We start from the raw sequence: 18,487 nt of genomic DNA on the forward strand, positions 1-18,487 counted from the left end.
CATGGGGCTCCGCAGTCACAGGTCCTTGTGGCCGTGCAGGGTCCACTGGCCCCATAGAAGCAGCACCAGATCCTGAGGTCCCAGCATTGTAAGGATTATCAGTGGCGATAATACTGGGCGAGGTTGGGACTCTTCTCCACCAGGCTTGGCAAAGGCTATTTACATTGTGCCCCTTTTGTGGAAGAAAAATCAAAGGCTTAGAGAATTGGGTGGCGTATCAGTCAGAGGCAGGCGGGGACTGATCTTGTCACCTTCTATGATCCCTTGCTCAACCACTGACTTCCTTGAGGTGGCAGGAGCCCTGCCTGGCCCCGGGGTTTCCAGTTGCATGATCCCACCCATGCTTCCTCTCACCAATGCTTTCTGCAAAGCCACAGCCATAAAGGTGGCAGCACCCCACCTCTCAGGTTCCTGGAGGCCTGACCTTGTCTCCCTTCAGCCCCTACTGCAGAATGCAGTGTCCAGAAGTCTCCCCAAGCCCTGGCTGGCCTTGCAGTGGCTCTGGAAGAGAGGAAAGGGTGCTGAACCAGCCACACTGGGACATGAACAGGGGAAAGGGCTGGTGCCTGCAACAGCCACTCCAGGAGGACCATCAGCCCATGGGACTCGTCTTTGATCTCTGATGATTAAAACAAACACCTCTCTGATGGCCCCTCCTTGAAGGCCCCCCCATTCTGGCCGGACAGAGGCTGTCTGTTTGTGCCAGAGTCCCTCTGGGAGGCATCCTGGTTTCAAAGGCAGTGCTGGAATACCTAGGCTCTGGCCATTCCTGCCAAGCGGCCCACATGACATCTTCCGACCTCAGCTGCCATCCTCCTACTCTGTTCCAGCCACTGATGCTTTAGGTTGCTCCACTGGGCTCTGTTACCTTCTCTTGGGCAATGCTGGCATGGTACCTGCTCACGCTGAGTTGCTGCTATCCAGGAAGGCAGAGGGCAGGGGTGTCTCATCCCCACACCTCTCACCCCTAACCTCTGCATGCTGCTGCCTGAGGAGTGAGCTTATCACTCTTACAACTTGTGAAAAAGAGAACATTTGATGTAAGGTTAAATTCATTCCAATGTGCCCCTACTTCGGGCCTGGGGATGGCAGGAGGATTACGGAAACAGTTCCTGCATTCAGAGCAGGGATTCTTATTGGTGGTCACCTCTGTGCCACCTGCCTTACAGCCCTTTGGAACACAAGAGGGTGGGGCCGTGACATGAGGGCTCTGGCTGGTGTTCACTGATAGCCCTCCCAGTGGTCTTCCCAGCTCCCCAGGGACAGAATGTAAAGTCACATTCTGCCACACAGGCCCATCCTAAGGGCCCACGGCTGAAGCCTCAGCACAACTTTGGGGCAAGGAAATTTGTTCGCTTCTGGCGGTGTTCCTCCCCCATCCCAGGGTTGGTGTGTCCCCTGCTTCTCCAAGTCACTCAGTGGTTAAAAAGGGAAACAGGAAGTGATGAAGAGCTGCACATGGTAAGACATGTGACTTCCCCTCCCCACTATTATGAAAATGTTCAGACACAGAACATTTTAAGGATGAGCCCAATAGTCCCTCCCTTGAAATCAACCTCTGTCCAAAATGATATTTATTTTGTATTCCTTGATTCTTTTCTGAGTGAGAGAGACCATATCCTCATCATTTTAATTTCAGGGTATGATTTTAAGTGTTGTTAATCCTTATGATGCCTAATTAATAAATTAAATTTCATCAGAGGTACGTATAGGAGGAACAGCGTATGTGCGTAGCTATGTTGCGTGTATATAACTTATATGGCGGGTGTGAACTGTAAGTGGCCTCAGGCCTCAGCAGGGCCATTGGGCTATGTCCCGGGGGACATAGCAAGGTGACTGTAGGCCCAGCTCATGTGCCTGCCTCCTAGAGTCAACATGTAAACATGTTACTGTCCCTGCTACGTCCCTGCATGTACAAGTCTATTTCTAGGTATTTTTGGCTCTGAGTTTGAAAGTAAGTTCCAGATGCCATCCTTAAATACGCCACTATTTATTTCTAAAGGTGAGGTGATTTTCTACACTGAACACTATTTGAAGAAAATTGATAGTAATCGGGGGGAAGGGACCCCGGTCAAGACCTCCTCACAGGTGCCTCTGCTAGGAAAACACACAATGCACTCTTTGGGGATCCCCTTAGGTTTAGGGGGAGGACAGGAGGATAATTGGGTCACAAAGCCCAGAAGCTGCAGAAGGGCAGAGGCTGGCATCCAGGAGGTGCTCGGTTATGTTCCAGTGAGCATGATGCCACTCATCGCAGCCCAGAGGAGAGGGGCCCTCGGGGACAGCGGGGCCTGGCAAGGACTCGAGCTGGGTGGGTCTCTAGGAGACCTGGGGCACCTTCCCAGGCCCTGCCTCCCTTTGGGGCTACAGAAGCAGGGTTTGGGTGAAGAGATACAGTGCCTTCCTGGGTGGTCCCTTCCCTTCCCCCTGCTGAGGCCACAGAGACAGGATGGGGGAGTGAACAAGGTTGGGGTTCGAGGGGCTGAAATCCTGCTCAACCACTGAGCTGAGGCAGCCCTTGGGACCTCTATCTATGATACCCAGGGCTCTGCAAAGCTCCCACTGCTGGCCTGGGCCTATGGGGGATTCAGCCCATGCCTATGCACACAGGGCAGCATCTGGAGACCTGTGGGCCTGACCCTGCACGGACCTCCTACAGGTCTAGGAGAATGATCTGCCCGTGCACACACACGTCCCAAAGTGTGAGAAAAGTGGGTCAGGATACATGTTTTTGGTGTGCACACACGTGTGTGATGGTGGAACCTGGATACCTCGGGTACAGACGTGAGTGTGTTCCCATGTTGGAGTGAGTCTCTGCGCTGACAGATATCAGAAGTAATATTTAGGTATGCTGGGAGTTTTTAACTTTAAAAAAAATCTTTTTTTATTTGGCATAGGGCTCAGACTCATAGTGACCCTCCTGTCTCAGCCTCCCCAGAGCGGGGATTACAGGTGTATGCCACCATGCCCGGTTTTGGTGGCTGGCTTGGGGTGGGGCTGGCATGGAATACAACACTAGAGATTAAACCTGGGTCCTTGCGCTTGTCAAGCAGGCACTTTAGACTGCCAAGTTATCTCCCCGGCCCAGATACGCTCGGATTTTTAAAATTTTGTTTTTGAGACAGGGTCTTGCTGTGTAGGTCAGGCTGGCCTTGAACTCACTATGTCGCTCAGGGTGGCCTTGAATTCTTGGTAATCCTCCTGCTTCAGCCTCCCAGGTGGGGGATTACAGGCATGCACCACCACACCTGGTGATGGCATATTATTTAGCTTTGAAAAGGGAAGAGATGAACATGAATGAACCCAGAGCACATTATTTAAGTGAAATAAGCCAGACACAAAAATATAAATACTACACAATTTGATTTTCACAAGAGGTCTAGAGAGTCACAGCCAGAGAGACAGAAAGGAGGATGGTGATTGGCAGGGGCCCAGGGTAACGAGGACAGAGGTGTTAGGGTTTAATGGGGGCCTCATCAGTTTTGCATGCGTTCTAGAGGTAGATGGAGGATGGCGCAAGAAGGTACTTCATGCTGCTGAGCTGTAAAGAAAGTAGTGAGGGTGAACTCCGTTGTGTGTATCTTAGCCCAGTGAATCAAGGAAGTGGCATTCTGGCATCTGTGACTGGCTGTACTGTAAGGTTTTTGTTGAGAGCAACAATGGCGCACCCTCCCCTCCCTGTCCACCCCACAAAAGCCAGAACATTGACACCCCAGACGCGCTTTCGGGGGGTCGTCCGAGTCACAGACCCAGGTCTGTATGGGAGGTGCTGTCTCGGCAGTCGGGAACGGAGTGGAGGCATTACTATGTCAAAGGAAAGAACTTGATGAAAAATTGTTTTATGAAACTTGAATTTTGGCATGTTTTCACGTTTTCATTTGTCAGAACACAGGGTAATAAATGTTAAACATGTTGTTTATTCTTATGCATGCTTGATTTCTTTATGATGACAATCGTATTTTAAAGTTCATGGTGGAGTCATCGCAGGACGGGGTTGGAGCTTGCGCAGGGTTCTAGAAGTCTAGAGTGGGAGAGACGTATGCTTTTTGCCAGCGGGACTAGGGGGGAACGGTTTTTATTTTCAAAAAAATGGGGTGTGGCCCAGGCCCCGGCCCCCTCAGGTCCAGGGGTGTGCAGTGCGGTTCTGGGGTCCTTGGCTAAGAGGCTGGCTGCAGAGTGGCCTTCCTTGCTGCCGGCCCAGCTTGCTTGCCCTGATGCTCGCCTCTGCTGCCTTAGCCTTTGCTCCTGGGGCTGCATCTAGGGGGCTGGGAGAGAGCCGTGTAGGGGGCAGCTGGGTAGCACTCTGTGGGGTCCCTCTTCCTGAGCTGTGTATTCTGGCTATGGCCTGTTCTGTGTTTCAGAGACCAACGCATTAGTTTCCTTAAAAACAACAAACCCCCTCCCCCAAAAATCAGTGTGCGCATCCCACCCAATAACAGCTACATTTATGTTGGGGCATTGGTACATGTACATGGCATACCTTGGTTATTTTTGATCCCTCTTCTCCTCCCCCACTCCCTTTCCCATCTCCCAAAGGTCTGCCATTTGGATTCCTACCCTCTCTCCTTTATTTTACTCTTTTTCTAACTCCTTGAGTAGGAGCAGCCCCAGCCCTGGTGAATCGGGTATGGGACCTGGGAGGAGAGAGCGGCCTCCCTGGAGATTCACCCTGGCTGGCCCTACCACATGTGGCTTGGGATGGGGAATGCCTGCTCTTGAAGAGTCTGTTTGCCCCCCTGGGAAAGGGGGGTCTGTGTCCCCCCAGGCTGTGGGAGCTCCCGCTCCCCCAGAACAATGCTGTATCAGGTTCTGAATCTAGATTCCCCTAATCACTCAATCATGGGACACACGGTCTGTCTGCTAAGAATGGTGTAGTATACCTGGCAAGCTCAGGGCCCTGAGTTCAATCCCTGGTACAAAAAAAAAAAAAAAAAAAAAAAAAATCTTGGGCCAGGAAGATAGCTCAGGAGAACAGTGTAGGACATGGGGTGATTGCCCTGCCTGGTCTGCTGAGGAAGGCACTCTCTGTCCAGGAGGTGAGCAGGACTGCAGAACACGAGTCAGCCTCTGGGGACAGGGCCTTGGCTCCCAGCAGGTCCACAGCTCTGGTCAAGTATAGCAACTTGACTCAGGCCCAGGAGGCTCTGTTTCTCCTGGGTGAAGCTGGTGGCCTTGGCCTCCTGGATCTACACTGGTGGCCCCAGAAACCCCACATTACCAAGTTATGAATCTCAGAGTCTGCTGGATTGCTTGGGTGGTGGTGGAGGCTGTAGTGGCAGTGGCCTCTTCAGGGTCCTGGGCTGCAAAGCCAGAGGTGGGGTGGCAGGGATGCTGGAGTCGGGGGAGGGCCGCAGGTCTGGTGATCCTTCCCAAGGACAGAGGTGGCTGCAGGAATTTATAGTTGGGCCTTTGGAGCAGGGAACAGAAAGATGGGTCCTCGCCTGGGGTCACAGAGCATACCCCAGAGGGTCACCGGCCAGCCCTGCTGGAGGTGAGAGTTGGGTGGGAGCAGGGGCAGTGGCTTCCACTCTGCTGCTACCTCTATAGCTGTCTTTGGCACGTTGGCTAGAGGAGCTCGGAGGGAGGACATGTGTCCTTCCCCTAAGACTGCACCACATTCCTGCTTTTGAACACAGATACCGGGCCAAGAGAAGCAGAGGAGGCTGGTGAGGGTGAGTTGGGGACCTTCCCCAGACACACATCCAGTCAGCCCTCCAGGGCCGGGCTCCCCATCACCCCCTCTGCTGTAGGAAGTGGCGGGATCCAGATGGAGTCGAGTGAGGATGCTGAGGGTTCCGGCAGGGGCTGTGTCCAGAGGGGCACTGGGATCCTGCTCCTTCCGACCCAAAGCTCCTCCAGCAGCCCTGGCCCCGGCTTCGGCCTCGGCCTCGAGCAGGGCACCGATCCTCCATAAAAGGATAAGGATCACATTCCTCACTTTTTAAGTCGCACAAAAGCTGTATGCATAATTAATGTGCAATAAACGTGAGCGGCTGGAAATTAACTAAATGAAAAAAAGGAATACACTTAATTGTGAAAATTTAATTTTGCCTTTATTCTTTTCTTTCTTTCCCGTTCTCCCTCCCCTTTCCCCTGCCCTTTTACAACTTGTTATATTCTCGGAGCCCGTCAGATCTTGCTGGAGATCACAGTGTGAAAGAGTGGCCTCCTGACCTCTTGCCAGGGACCCGGGGACAAGATTAGTCTTAAGCTGCAGCCTAGTCAGTTACTTTCAGCTGAGAGAGTCTGAGGGTGCCCACGAGCCGGGGGCTATTGTGTCGCACAAAGGAATGTTGTAATCGTTCCCCAAGCCCCTCCTTGGGGGACGTTGGTGTCTGATTTTTTAAGGCTTTGGTCGATGCAATTTTGAGAGTCAGAATCGCCTTTAGAAACTTGGAGAGAAAGCCTATCATGTTATTTAAAATTCCTAAAGTAAATTCAGTGTTTAAAAGTCAAAGACTAACTACATTCACATATATTCAAGCAAAGTATTTTAAACAGTAATATCTAAGTGTCTTCTGCTAATTTCTTAAAGGACAAGACCTTTTTCAGGTGATAAGATCTGGGGATGAAATTTCCCAGCGGAAAACTTTATTGACACACTCTTATTGTCACATCTCTTAATAAAACCTGAAGATTCAACTTTAAGAAGCAACCCATCCACTTGTAAGAGAATTAAAAATTTTTTTATAAAAAAACAAAACTCTATTAGCCAGATACTTTAAGATATGATTTATTGCACACATATAACAACAACAATAACCTAAAATATCAAGTCCCTGGATATAAATCACCACTGATCCCATCTCCCTAACATGCCAGCTGTTTCCCAGCTTCTGCTGCCTTTTCCAGCATGGTCTGTATCAGCAGATAATTTTCTAAGTGGCAGGACAATCTAGAGATGGAACCCAGAATAATTTTGGCTGTTTGGGGAAAAAAAAAAATATATATATATATATATATTTTTTTTTTCAGAATATTCTAGTTTGTTTGTATAGTTTGTATCTGGAGCTTCTTGAGTCTTTACAAAAAGTAGTTGACTCGTGGTGTCTCTGGGTTGTCCTGTTACCAGATTAATGGAAAATAAGACAACCGCTCGCACGCACTGCCGCCTCTGCATGGGGCCCTGGTGCTGTTCCAGTGAACTCCGGTTATCCGAGAGTTGCCCGTTGGTTCGGGTCTATGGCTGTGACAACTGAATCTGTGGCTCCAGACACCCCTGGCTGGCTGGCCAGCCCAGGTGGCAAATGTGGCTGACTCCGTGAACAGGTGGCAGTGGGCCAGGGTAGCAGGCAGGTTCTGCAAGAGTTGGTTCAGCCCAAGTCCTCTGTGGCACCAGACAGCTAGACCCCAGTCGCAGATCTTTGCATGAAACAGCTTCTGACACTAAAACACCAAGTCTGCTGGCCATTGTCATAGGAATGCAATATTCTCTGGAGGTCCCCTTATTAAAGCCAAGGCTTGCTGCCACCGCCCAGGATAGATTTCTATTCCATTTGTATCGATCACAGGGAAATGTCTTATTCCCTGGTTGACAAATATGGCCAGCAGGGAGTTAGTTAGCATTGGGAGGAAAACATTTGTTTCCACAGTGAGTTCGGGAACCCCAAGCTGCAGCTGTATTATCTTCTCAGTTGTGTTGGATGAGCGCTGGCAATGATAAGGAATTACAAATATGAGGAATTACCATTTTGCAGAACAATAGAACCTGCCAGGAGACTTTAGAAATATACTTGGATGCAGCCACTTCGTTTTACAGACCTGGGGCCAAGGAAAGGGACTTACAAGGTCACAGTAGTAGTGGCATTTCTAGGAACTTGTCTCGCAGATACCTGTCTGTGGTGGCAAAGGCTATTCATCGCAGGTGAAAGATGGCAATTGTCTTAGTGTCCATCACCGGTAAAAGTGCTGGTGTCAGGTAAACTTATGTTAAGTTATGATTTTCCCTCTTCAATGGTTGAGCAGCATGTGACTGTCCATATTTCATCTGTGGCCTCTACTGAATGGAGTGGTACTCGGGAATAAGAGGGAGAAGACTTCCGAGCTGTATTATTAAATGAAAAACACCAAGTGGCTGAGTGATGCATGTGTTATGTTCCACCTATGATTTCAACAAGGAAACACGCACACATTTGCTGGTCTAAGTCTCAGCTCTCTGGAAAGATACAAGAGAAATTGTCCAAGGTGACTGCCTGGGGAGTGGGAAAGGTTTGTCAGCAAAGCTGCTGTTTTGTTTCACAGCCTCTGTACCTTGTGTGCATGGCGGCTCTCACCAAGTTAACACAGAGAACAAAGATCAAAATGCCAGCAGAGCCCTCCCAACGAGGGTGAAGAGCTCAGCGGGTGCTGCATTCTGGGCCTTGCCGTGCTTTATCCCACAGAACCTCAGTTTTCTGCTCTCTGCTGCAGAGGCGACGGTACTATTCACTTGCTGGAGTGGCTGTGAAGGTTTCCTTGAGATATGAATGAGAAAGGCTCAGCCTCTGGCACAGATGTCAGTAAACATTGCATGTTGTTATGAATGACACATAAATCATCACACACACACACACACACACACATGTAAATCTTTATACTAACTTGCTTGGTCCTTCAGTTTTCTTGGAAGAGACATTAAAAACTCCCTGTATGTGCTCAGAGTCTGAAGCTGAGATTGCTGAGTGTTATATCTGTTTAAGGGACTGCTGCCGCTGCCGCTGAGGTGACGGCCCACGCTGAATTTACAGGGTGGGTCGGATGCTTTTCCCCCCTGGAACAGTAAATGGTCTTCCACATCTCTGTGTACACAGGCAGGTGAACTAATAGAATTAAGCTTATTGGTTTAATTCCTCTGGGCCCCCTTGGCAAGAGAAGAGCAGCTGGATGAATATTTTAATTAAGCTCTGACACCCAGAAGTCAAAGTCCCCGAGTGGTCCCAGTGGACCATGTCTCACAGTTTGGGGTTTAATCAAGTGCCGCTTCAGAGTTCAAATTTCTTCCTGGACACAAATATGTCATTAGGCGTTCAAGATTTCCACTGGAAAAAAAATACAACTTGACTATATTTTCTCTAGAGAATGACACCATGATTCGATTAGCGCTTTTTCCTTGACATTTTGCCCACTTTATTAACTTCTGCTTTGCTTTTAAGCAGGCAACTACTGTTTTACTTCCCTGAAGAAGCTCATAATATTATAATTCAAGTGTCAGGACAGATTAGGTTAAACGAACTGTGTAATTCCCGAAGGAAAACAAACTTCAAAACGGACGCGGTTAGCCTTGTAACATGTCATGGATTGCATTAGCGTCGGGCAGGCGATTCCGTCACCTAATGTGCTAAAGTTGGCTCAGATGTCCCCCACTCTGCAAGGTGAGAAATTACTTAGCTAACAAAACATTTAGTTTTCCTCTCTTTGCATTCTTTCTTTATGAGATCCTGAATGTGACATTTTCACCAAAAAATCTCTTTGCTTATTTGTGAAAAATGTATATTAAAACCAAAACCCATCAAATGGAAAGAAATCACAGATGGTTTTATTCACAAGCAGTAGAATTAATGGCCTCTCCTCTCTTTATAAATATTAGAAGCAGATGAGTTCATTACCATTTCACCCTAACAAAGAAAACCTGCTTGATTTTGACAAGACATCGACTTATCTAATATATCTACTAAATAACAAAGCTACTTCCCGCCCGTAAAACACAGCCCGAAATCACCAACTTTACCTGGGCTGTTTTGAAATTAATGAAAAACACTCCAAAATTCTGCAAAAGAAAGCGTGGCGGTGGTGGGGTGGAATTCGAGGGATTTTTCAAAATGTGACCGATTTTGAAAAGAGAGGGTTTTGAAATGTTTACTTTGTGGTGGTTTGAAATTTTTACATCTTTCAACAAAGCGGGCAGAGAAGTGAAACCATCTGAAAGGGCTTTTGAAAAGAGCGATTCAGCATTAGGCGGCCAAGCGAGGCTCCTTTATCTCGGGCAATCTGCGCACATCACGTCGGGCTGCGGCGGCGGCGGGGAGGCCGGCCCAGCGCCCCGCTCCACCCTTGCGAGCCCCAGCGGCCTCGCCGGGCTTCAAAGCGCAGTTGGCGGAGCGTCCTGGGAGGGAATCGGACACCTCGCTCCGGGGACCCTCGGGCCGACTCGCTCTTCTCCCCCAGCGCTGCCGCCTGATGTGGTCATCTCGTTAGTCATGGGAAGCTCGGGTATTTCTGTTTGTGCCGCTTTCACCACTTGTTAAGCAAGAAGTGGGAGGCTTCGCGAGAGACTGCAAAAAGATGTTTGTTCTCCCCAGGGCCACAGCAGTTGGGGCCACAGCCCATCCATCATTGTGGGGCCTCACGGAGAAATGGAAGCAGTCAGCGCTACCCAGAGGGGGAGAGAAATGAAGGGCACAGGGGGCCTCTGTCGGGGACCCGCTTGGCCTGGCTCCAACGCAGAGCCTGGGCTCCACCTTAGTCTGAGAATCTCCGAGCGTCCCGCAGGGGGAGGCAAGCCACAGAGCTAAGAAGAAAAGCTGCACCGCGGGGCTGCAGCCCAGAGCTGTTCCCCACTTCCCCCAGCTTGTAGGGCAGACACCAAAGCCATCAGACACCTGCCCCAACCTGTCTCAGCTGAGGGAGGGGTGAGAGCCGAGGTGAATTAGAAAAGAAAGTTCCAGGTGTTGGGGATGGACCCCGGCCTTGCGTGTGTTACGCAAGCACTCCGCCACAAGCAACATCCCCAGCTCGGAAATCCTATCTCTAAGCAGTTCCTGAGGTTAGTGAGTCCAGTACCTTCATATGGTCCCAGAACCTGCATCCTTCTAGGCAGCGCTCTGCTCCTCCAAGCTAGAGGCTGCGACTCCTCCAGCAAGCCCAGGTGTGGGCTTCGAGGCTCCCTGAGTATCCCTCCAAGCACCTCCTGCAGGTCTCAATTCCATCAGCACCAAACTTCTGGGGAAGCAACAAGTTTGAGCCAAGACCCCATGATTGAAATTCCCCAATAAATCCCTCCCAGCTGAGCCCCGAGGGTCCAACGCCACTTCAGCAAACAGAGATGGTAGTGTGGGGGTGGGGGTGCAAACTTCAAACAGGACTTGGGGGGTTGGGAGAGAGAGGAAGCCTAGACAAAAGGCTCAGAGTTAATTAAAGAGACTGCACGGTTACACCTATAAAGTGGACGCCTGTGTATGAAAGCCCTCATAATTCGATTCTTTGCAGGTTTCCTTCTTGCTTAGGGACAGCCTTTAAGGGTGGACATTTGCCACCCTCTGTGAGCCCCAGCCTGAAGGACCTGCGTCTTCCACAGGTACTGACGCCTTTCCACAGCCCCGTGAAATATCATGGGTCTATTGCATTTAAGGGATTGGGCCAGGCACATCACCAAGGGAGACAGGCCATGGCCTCCCAGTCTCACATACGAGGACAGTGAGGCCCAGACAGGCAAAGTTGCCAACCCCAGGCCAGACGTGGTGTAGGAGAGTCGGGGTAGGGACCCTTGTCCTCCAGCTTCTGCCACTGGCTGAAGTCAGGCTCAAGGCAGGGACCAGTAGAGCCCAGTGCCACTTAGTCCTCCCCTCAGCCCTGCCCCCTGGCATTGCCCGTGACATTCAATCAGGTGGCAGTGATGTCGGGCCCAGCCGTTAGGGCAAGGCCTCCCCAGCATCCCAGCGACAAATGGTTCTCATTTGAAAGGGAGGTTATAAAAACACATGCCCGAAGACACTGTCAGGGAGCTGAGGATTAATCTCATTTCAGTCAAAGACCATTCCAAATATTTTTCTGGGGGGGAGTGGGGGTAAGCAGCAGCCCTGGCTGGGAAGGAAGTCTGGGTTTCCAGGCGCCCCTTAGGTCAGCCGCTGGGAGGCGTGTTGTGGGCCAGGCTGCTGGGCCCGGGGTCACCTCATGCAGTACAAGGCCGAGCCCAAGCAAGAAGCCTGCACGCTGCCCCAGTCCCGGAGGCTGGCTGTGTGGGAGGCCGGCACTCTGGCACCGACCTGCTCACCACGTTTGATATGTTGGCGCAGTTTCAGGGCCGTGTAAGTCACCAGAAGGAAAGGAAGGATTGGATGCCTGGGCTATTTTCATTTTCTGGGTGGGGTCAAACTGGAGTGGGTCCCCCTGGTCTCAAGGAGAGAGGGCCCTGAAGGCCAGTAAGGGGAGGGCACTGCCCCTAGCACTCTACTCAGACACCTGCAGGCCAGGCTGGGAGTCCTCTCTTCAAGTTAGAGGGGTCCAGGGAGCACACCTCTCTGGGCTGGGACAGCAACTTCCAAACTGGGGGACCTGGGTCCCTACATGACATGCTGTAATTGAGGGCACATTATCCTCTACACACTGACAGTGAGCAGGTTCCAGGCAGTGGTCTGCAGTGACCCGGATGGACTTTCATTAAGCCCATTTTACACCTGGGGAAACCAAGGCAGAGGAAGGCACAAGGGGCTTGCCTAAGGCCTGAAAGTTGGGCAATAGTGATATATACATCTCCTTAACCCTGTCAGCTTTTCAGAGTAGGGAATATTAACCTCTCTGGTTTATAGATTTGGGGGTTGAGGCTCAGAATGAAATATGTGGAGTGGGCATGGGCCACGGGGGTCTTGGGCCCTAGGCACAGGCTCCAGCCCCTCTGCAATGCTCCCCTTTCTGAGGTTGGCCAGGGTGGCTGGGCGTGACTTGTTCTCCCCTGGAGCTGTCCGGGGTCGATGCAGGCTGCTCGCCAGTGGCTGGCCTCCTTCCAAACACACGTCGGCAGTGCGAAGCCAATGGATTTATTTTCCGGCGGTCAGAGGAGATCCCCAGCGCCTCTTTCTTTGTGCGAGGCTCGGGGAGTCACGGTGGTGCGCGAGGGGATGGGGGCGACCTGTGGAGCACTGCAAGGGCTGGCGCCAGGCTGGGCGCAGTGCAGCACCTGGGTGTGGCTGGCCAGGTGCAAGCCAGCTGCCCAAGGGCGGGATCCCAGCAGCGGCAGCAGGGAGGGGCTGGTGGGTATCCTTGCACTCTGCTCTGCATCCCTCCAGGCATTAGGGAGAAGTGCAAGGGAGAGCTCGCCAGTGGCTCGCCCCCACCCGGTAAATGAGATTCCCTGCAAGGTGCTTTCCCTGTACTCTACAACAGGCTGTCCCGGCCCCTGCAGGGAGCCACCCTTGGGTGCCCCCACAATGCTGCGAGGTCCCAGGGCCTCTCCAAGGTGCGGGGTGGGGGTGGGAGTGGGGGTTAGGGGTAGGGTAGTGGCTCAGGTCCGAAGCACTCCCATCCTCTGGCAAAATCTAGGAGGGAACGTGCTGGAAGCGCTGTCTGCACAAAGTGGGGCTCCCACACTGGAGGACAGGAAGTGGCTGGCTAGGGTTTCATGGCTTCAGATTATTTGTCTTTCTTCCTGCCCACGCTGGACAAGCAGGTGCTTCCCCACCACCAAAGCCTTCTTCCGGGACTTCATCCCAACTCTTCCAGAAGCCCCTGCTTAGAGGCCAACTACCTAAGTGGTCTGATCTCAGTTTCTCCACCTAAAAGCCCTGGGTGTCTGGTTACTGTGAGCCCTGAACCCCAAGGTCGCAGTGAGGTGAAGCTGTAGACCCAGAAGTGGGGCTGTCTGACATCAAGAACTGTCCTTTCCTTTATGCCCCACACCCAATGACAGGACAGCACTTCTCTGATGAACATAATCTGACTGCATTCTGGCCTCGCTCTGGAGTTGGGTCGCTCAGCCACCCTTAGCTGACTGTGTGCTTCTGAGTACTCTCTGGGCCTCAGCTTCCTTATTTGGGACATGGAGGCACCCCTAGCTGCAAGGCTTGGTGCTGCCTAGGGACCCACTGTCCCCCATAAACATGGCTGACACGAATGAGCAAATGCCGCACCAGCCATCTGTTCACCCTTCATCGGGAACATCCTAACTGCAGGGCCAACCCTCAGAGCTCAGTGCGTACCTTCCTTCCTCCCGGAGGCTTTCCCACCTGGCTGGGAAAAGGATTAGTAAAAATAAGAGCCATTTTCAAAGGATGTAGGAGGATAGGCAAAGATTCTTAAACAGGAAGCACCAGCCATAAAGGAAAAAATGGTAACTGAGCCAAACTCAGTCCTCATTTCTGTTCCCCACAAGACACCAAGACTGAGGCAACACCTACAATATTTAAATGGCAAGGGAATACCCATCTCTGACAAAACTAAACAACAAAAAGGGGGGATACAAATGAAGGACCATTTTGTATCCATATATATAAAACAGTCAAGATAGATATACAGCTACTTTCTCTTAGTGAGAAGAAAGATTTGTACTAATAGTGTTTGGACAGGATATTATGTCTGCATCTTGTACTGTGAATAACCACTATGAAGATGACAATATGCAATGTATTCATTATTGAAGCTGTCCTACTAATTGTTTTTTTTTTTTTTTTTTTTTTTTTTACTAATCGGTTTTGAAACTGTCTCATTGCTATTTGTTTCTCAATAAAATTAATTAAAAAAATAAAAAATAAGACTGAGGCAAGCCCCAGAGTGGGGAAAGCTGTGTGCGCCTGTATCAGATGAAGGACTTGCTTTGCAGATGCATAAGGAGCCAAGTACCATGCAGAGGGACAGTCCCATGAAAAAATGGGCAAAAATGGGCCAGATCTTCACAAAAGATACACAAATGCCCAATAAATGTATGAACACATGCCCAACCTCATTTGGTCAGTGGGGAAAGACAAATTTCAGCTACAATGGGATACATCACATCTACTCAAATTGCTAATTTCCAAACATCCTAAAATGCCTGATTTTTTGGGAAGGCTCTGGGACCGCTGGACTTGTCTATGCCCTGTGGGGGTGAGTGTACAGCCAGGTTAGAGATGGCTCCAAGCACGTGTGAAGACCACTTAGATATATTTTCTAATTCTGATGCTGAGCCTGCTCTCTAACCCAGCAGTTCCTTCCCTGGATGTGTGTTCAGCCACAGTACGTCCACCTGTCCACGAAGTGAGAGAATTTCTCTGGGCCACTTACCATCATGAGTCTACTTTAGAATAGGTACCACACTGCTTTAAGAAGTTATTTCCCCCAAATTTTAGAGCAGCTTTAGATTTATAGAAAATTCAGTATTTCCCTTGATTCTCACACCCAACTTCTTGTTACTGAAGTCTTACAGTAGTGTGGTGTCACGCTGTTTTCATTAGATTTGCAGGGTCTATATCTGGAAGAATGAATCCCTCTTCTCTTTCTTTTTTTAAAAAAATGTTTAACATGGACTTTTATTCTCCCATAAACATTTTATCATTTTAGACTAACTTGGTTAAATTCTGCCAGAACTGTTGCATATGTTTTTTGTTTTAAAAAAGAATTTGTGATTTAAAAATGCTTATTCTGGGCTGGCCAGATAGCTCAGTGGATTAAAGCTCTGTTTAGGTAGACGCAGGGATGGGGGTTTGATCCCCGGCATGTAGTGCCGGCCCCTTCCCTGGGGCACATTGAGACAAAGATTGAGACTGGGTGTGGTGGTGCATGCCTGTAATCCCAGTGCTTGGGAAGTTGAAAACAGGAGAATCACTATGAATCCATATATCTATATCTATATCTATATCTATATCTATATCTATATATGGCTTATTCCTTCTTGCTTGGGTTTTGTTGCTTATATTAGTAAGAGAATACAGGCATCTTTGCACAAATTCATTGAATTCATATTTAGCAGGAGTCTATTTTTTAAAATAATTTTATTGAGAAACAAATAGCAATGAGATAGTTTCAAAACCGATTACTAGCAGAGTTTCAATAATTAATACATTGCATATTGTTGTCTTAGTGGTTATTCATTGTACAAGGTGAAGACATGATATCCTGTCCACGAACACTATAAGAACAAATCACTCTATTCATTAAGAGAATGCAGCTGTATATCTATCCTATTTTGAATATACACATACGAAATGGTCGTTCACTTGTATCCCCCCCCTTTTTTTTTAATTTTGTCAGAGAAGGGTATTCCATTGTCATTTAAATATTGTAGGTGCATGAATTCAGCAAAATATTCCAATATAGTCCAGTAGTTCATAATAGTAGTGAGTTTTCTGTAAGGCTGACAGTGTGAGAAGTTGTTTTTTTTTTTTTTTAAATTTTTTTTTTTATTTATTTATGTGTGTGTGGCCAGCTCAGCCCACCAGGGGGCGGGGCTGTCTGGCATGTGGTGTTGGGGGATTGAACCGCGGTCCCTGTGTTTTGCTTAGCTTAGCTTGTTCTAAGTAGGTGCTTTAGACCACTGAGCCATCTCACCAGCCCGTGTGAGAAGTTGTTGACTTGACCTTTTACAGCTCAGCATATTGATATGGCTTTACTTTTTATAATTTTCTGCTGGATGGTTAAGAACAAGATAAAGGAAGACCTGCATAATAAGAAACGTAACTTTTGTATCTGACAAGGTCAGTCAAATCGCCTCAGGATTTATCCTGAGACCCTGTGCCACAGTTTGCAGATCCTTTGTCAGTGTCAGTCATGTGGATGAGTCACGGCCATTGCTTGACCAATTTAGCAGGAGCCTGTTCTGTGCCAAGCCCTGCCCTGTCTATAGGGCATATGCCTAGATTCCTAGACAAAGGCTCTTGCTCTTCTGGAGCTTATATTGTTCTTGTGGAAAGGGATTTTAGAGTGATAAGATAGACACAGAACACCTATTTAGTTAGATGTTCTTTGTCTTTTGGATGTTTAAAATTTTTCAGAGAAGCCTTGCCCTTGTTTGTTAATTCCAAGGTATCTTCTGGTTCTCTTATTTTTCTATTTTATTTCCTTGGTTGTTGGTTATGTAGAGCAGTGATGGAGAACCTTTTAGAGCATCGAACAGCCCGCTGTGGCATGTGAGCCGTAGGTTCACCACGACTGCTATAGAGGTATGTTATTCATTTGGGGGAGTTGTTTCTGTATTTCTAGCAACCTTGCTTAACTCTCATTTTTCTCACCATTTGTTGGTTCTGTTTGGCTTCATATGTAGCTGACCATATAACCTGCCAAGAACAATGCTTTGTTTCCTCCTTTTCAGTCCATGAGCTTCATTTCTTACGGCAGTGCTGGGGCAGGAAGCCAGGACCTCTTGCATGGCAGCCAAGTGTGCTACTACTGAGCTACAGCCCCCAGCCCTATGTTTATTTCTTTGTCTTGTCTTATGGCATTGGCTTAGACCTCCAGTGCACCCTGAGGAAATAGTACTCGTGGTGGTGGCCTGGCCCTGCCTGAAGAAAATGCATTTGATAAAGTGTTTGCCAGAATCACTTTCTGCATAGGGTGGGATGATCATGGCCGTCAGTAATGCGAAGACACACAAATGGCCATTTTTAGTGTTGAACAGTCTTTTTTTAAATTTTTTTTTTTATTTTTTAAAAATGTATTTGGTACAGGGTCTCACTATGCAGCTTGGGCTCGTAGTGATTCTCCTGCTTTAGTCTCCCCAGTTCTGGCATTACAGGTGTGTGCCACCACACTGGGACTCATTTGCTGGCTCAGTGTGTGCCAGGGGCAGGGCTTGCCCAGCATGCGGGGCCAGAGATCAAATCCTGGTCCCTGAGCTTGCCAAAGCAGGTGCTTAGCCTGCTGAGCTATCTTGCAGGCCCTTCAGCATTGAACATTCTTGAGATGATTCCTACCCAGTCTTCACAAATGATTTTTAATATACTGCTGAGTGCAGATAGATAATGTTTTATTGGGGATTTTTACTTTCATAAAAAGCCTTTTAACTTATCATGTGCATGTATTATCCTTATCTGCTTCAGAATCAGACGAATGGGGTGGCCTTCTTCCTCTCACTGTGTTCCAGACTGAGTTGTTTCAGAAAAAGATTCTTATTTCTTGGGAATCTGAGTAAACTCAGCCATATAATTGGTGATTTGGGTCTGGGGTATTGAAGGAAAGGGGAGAGATCTTTGATTTAATTGTTTAATAGCTATTTATGCTTATACAGATTTTGATGTTTTGTCTTTTTTTCAGAAATATAACAATATATGATAACTAAGACGTTCCTTTTAGCTAATTGTGATGATGTAACTCATTTCAGCTTTTAAATTTTTATCAGCACACTTCCCAGCAGAATAGCTGCATTGATCCTGGGGAGCTGGTGCATGCACGTAACGCATCTTGGTTCTGTTCTCTGCCCCCGGCCCTCTCTCCCTCTCTGTTCCTTTCTCCACTATGGTCCCCCTCCCACAGCCCCAATCCTAATAGCTAAACCATGGGTGCAGCCTATATGCCCATCACTAGATGAGTGGATAGAAACATGTGACATTTATACACAGTGCAGGACAAGTCTACCATTAAGAAGGATAAACTTGAGCCATTGGGAAAAATGGGTGGACCTTGAGACCTACTAGTAAGTGAAATAAATTAGCTTAAATTATTATTTATTTATTTTTATGGAACCAGGAATTGAACTCAGGTCCTTGTGCTTGCCAGGGAAGCGCCTATATCTACTGAGCCATCTCCCCAGCCCCAAATAAGCTTAAATTAAGCTTAAATTCACTGAAATAAATTAGCTTATCCAAGCTTAATGTTGCATAGTTTCTCT

The sequence above is a fragment of the Octodon degus genome, unplaced genomic scaffold (assembly GCF_000260255.1).
Source record: "Octodon degus isolate 3935 unplaced genomic scaffold, OctDeg1.0 scaffold00138, whole genome shotgun sequence".
NCBI lineage: Eukaryota > Metazoa > Chordata > Mammalia > Rodentia > Octodontidae > Octodon > Octodon degus.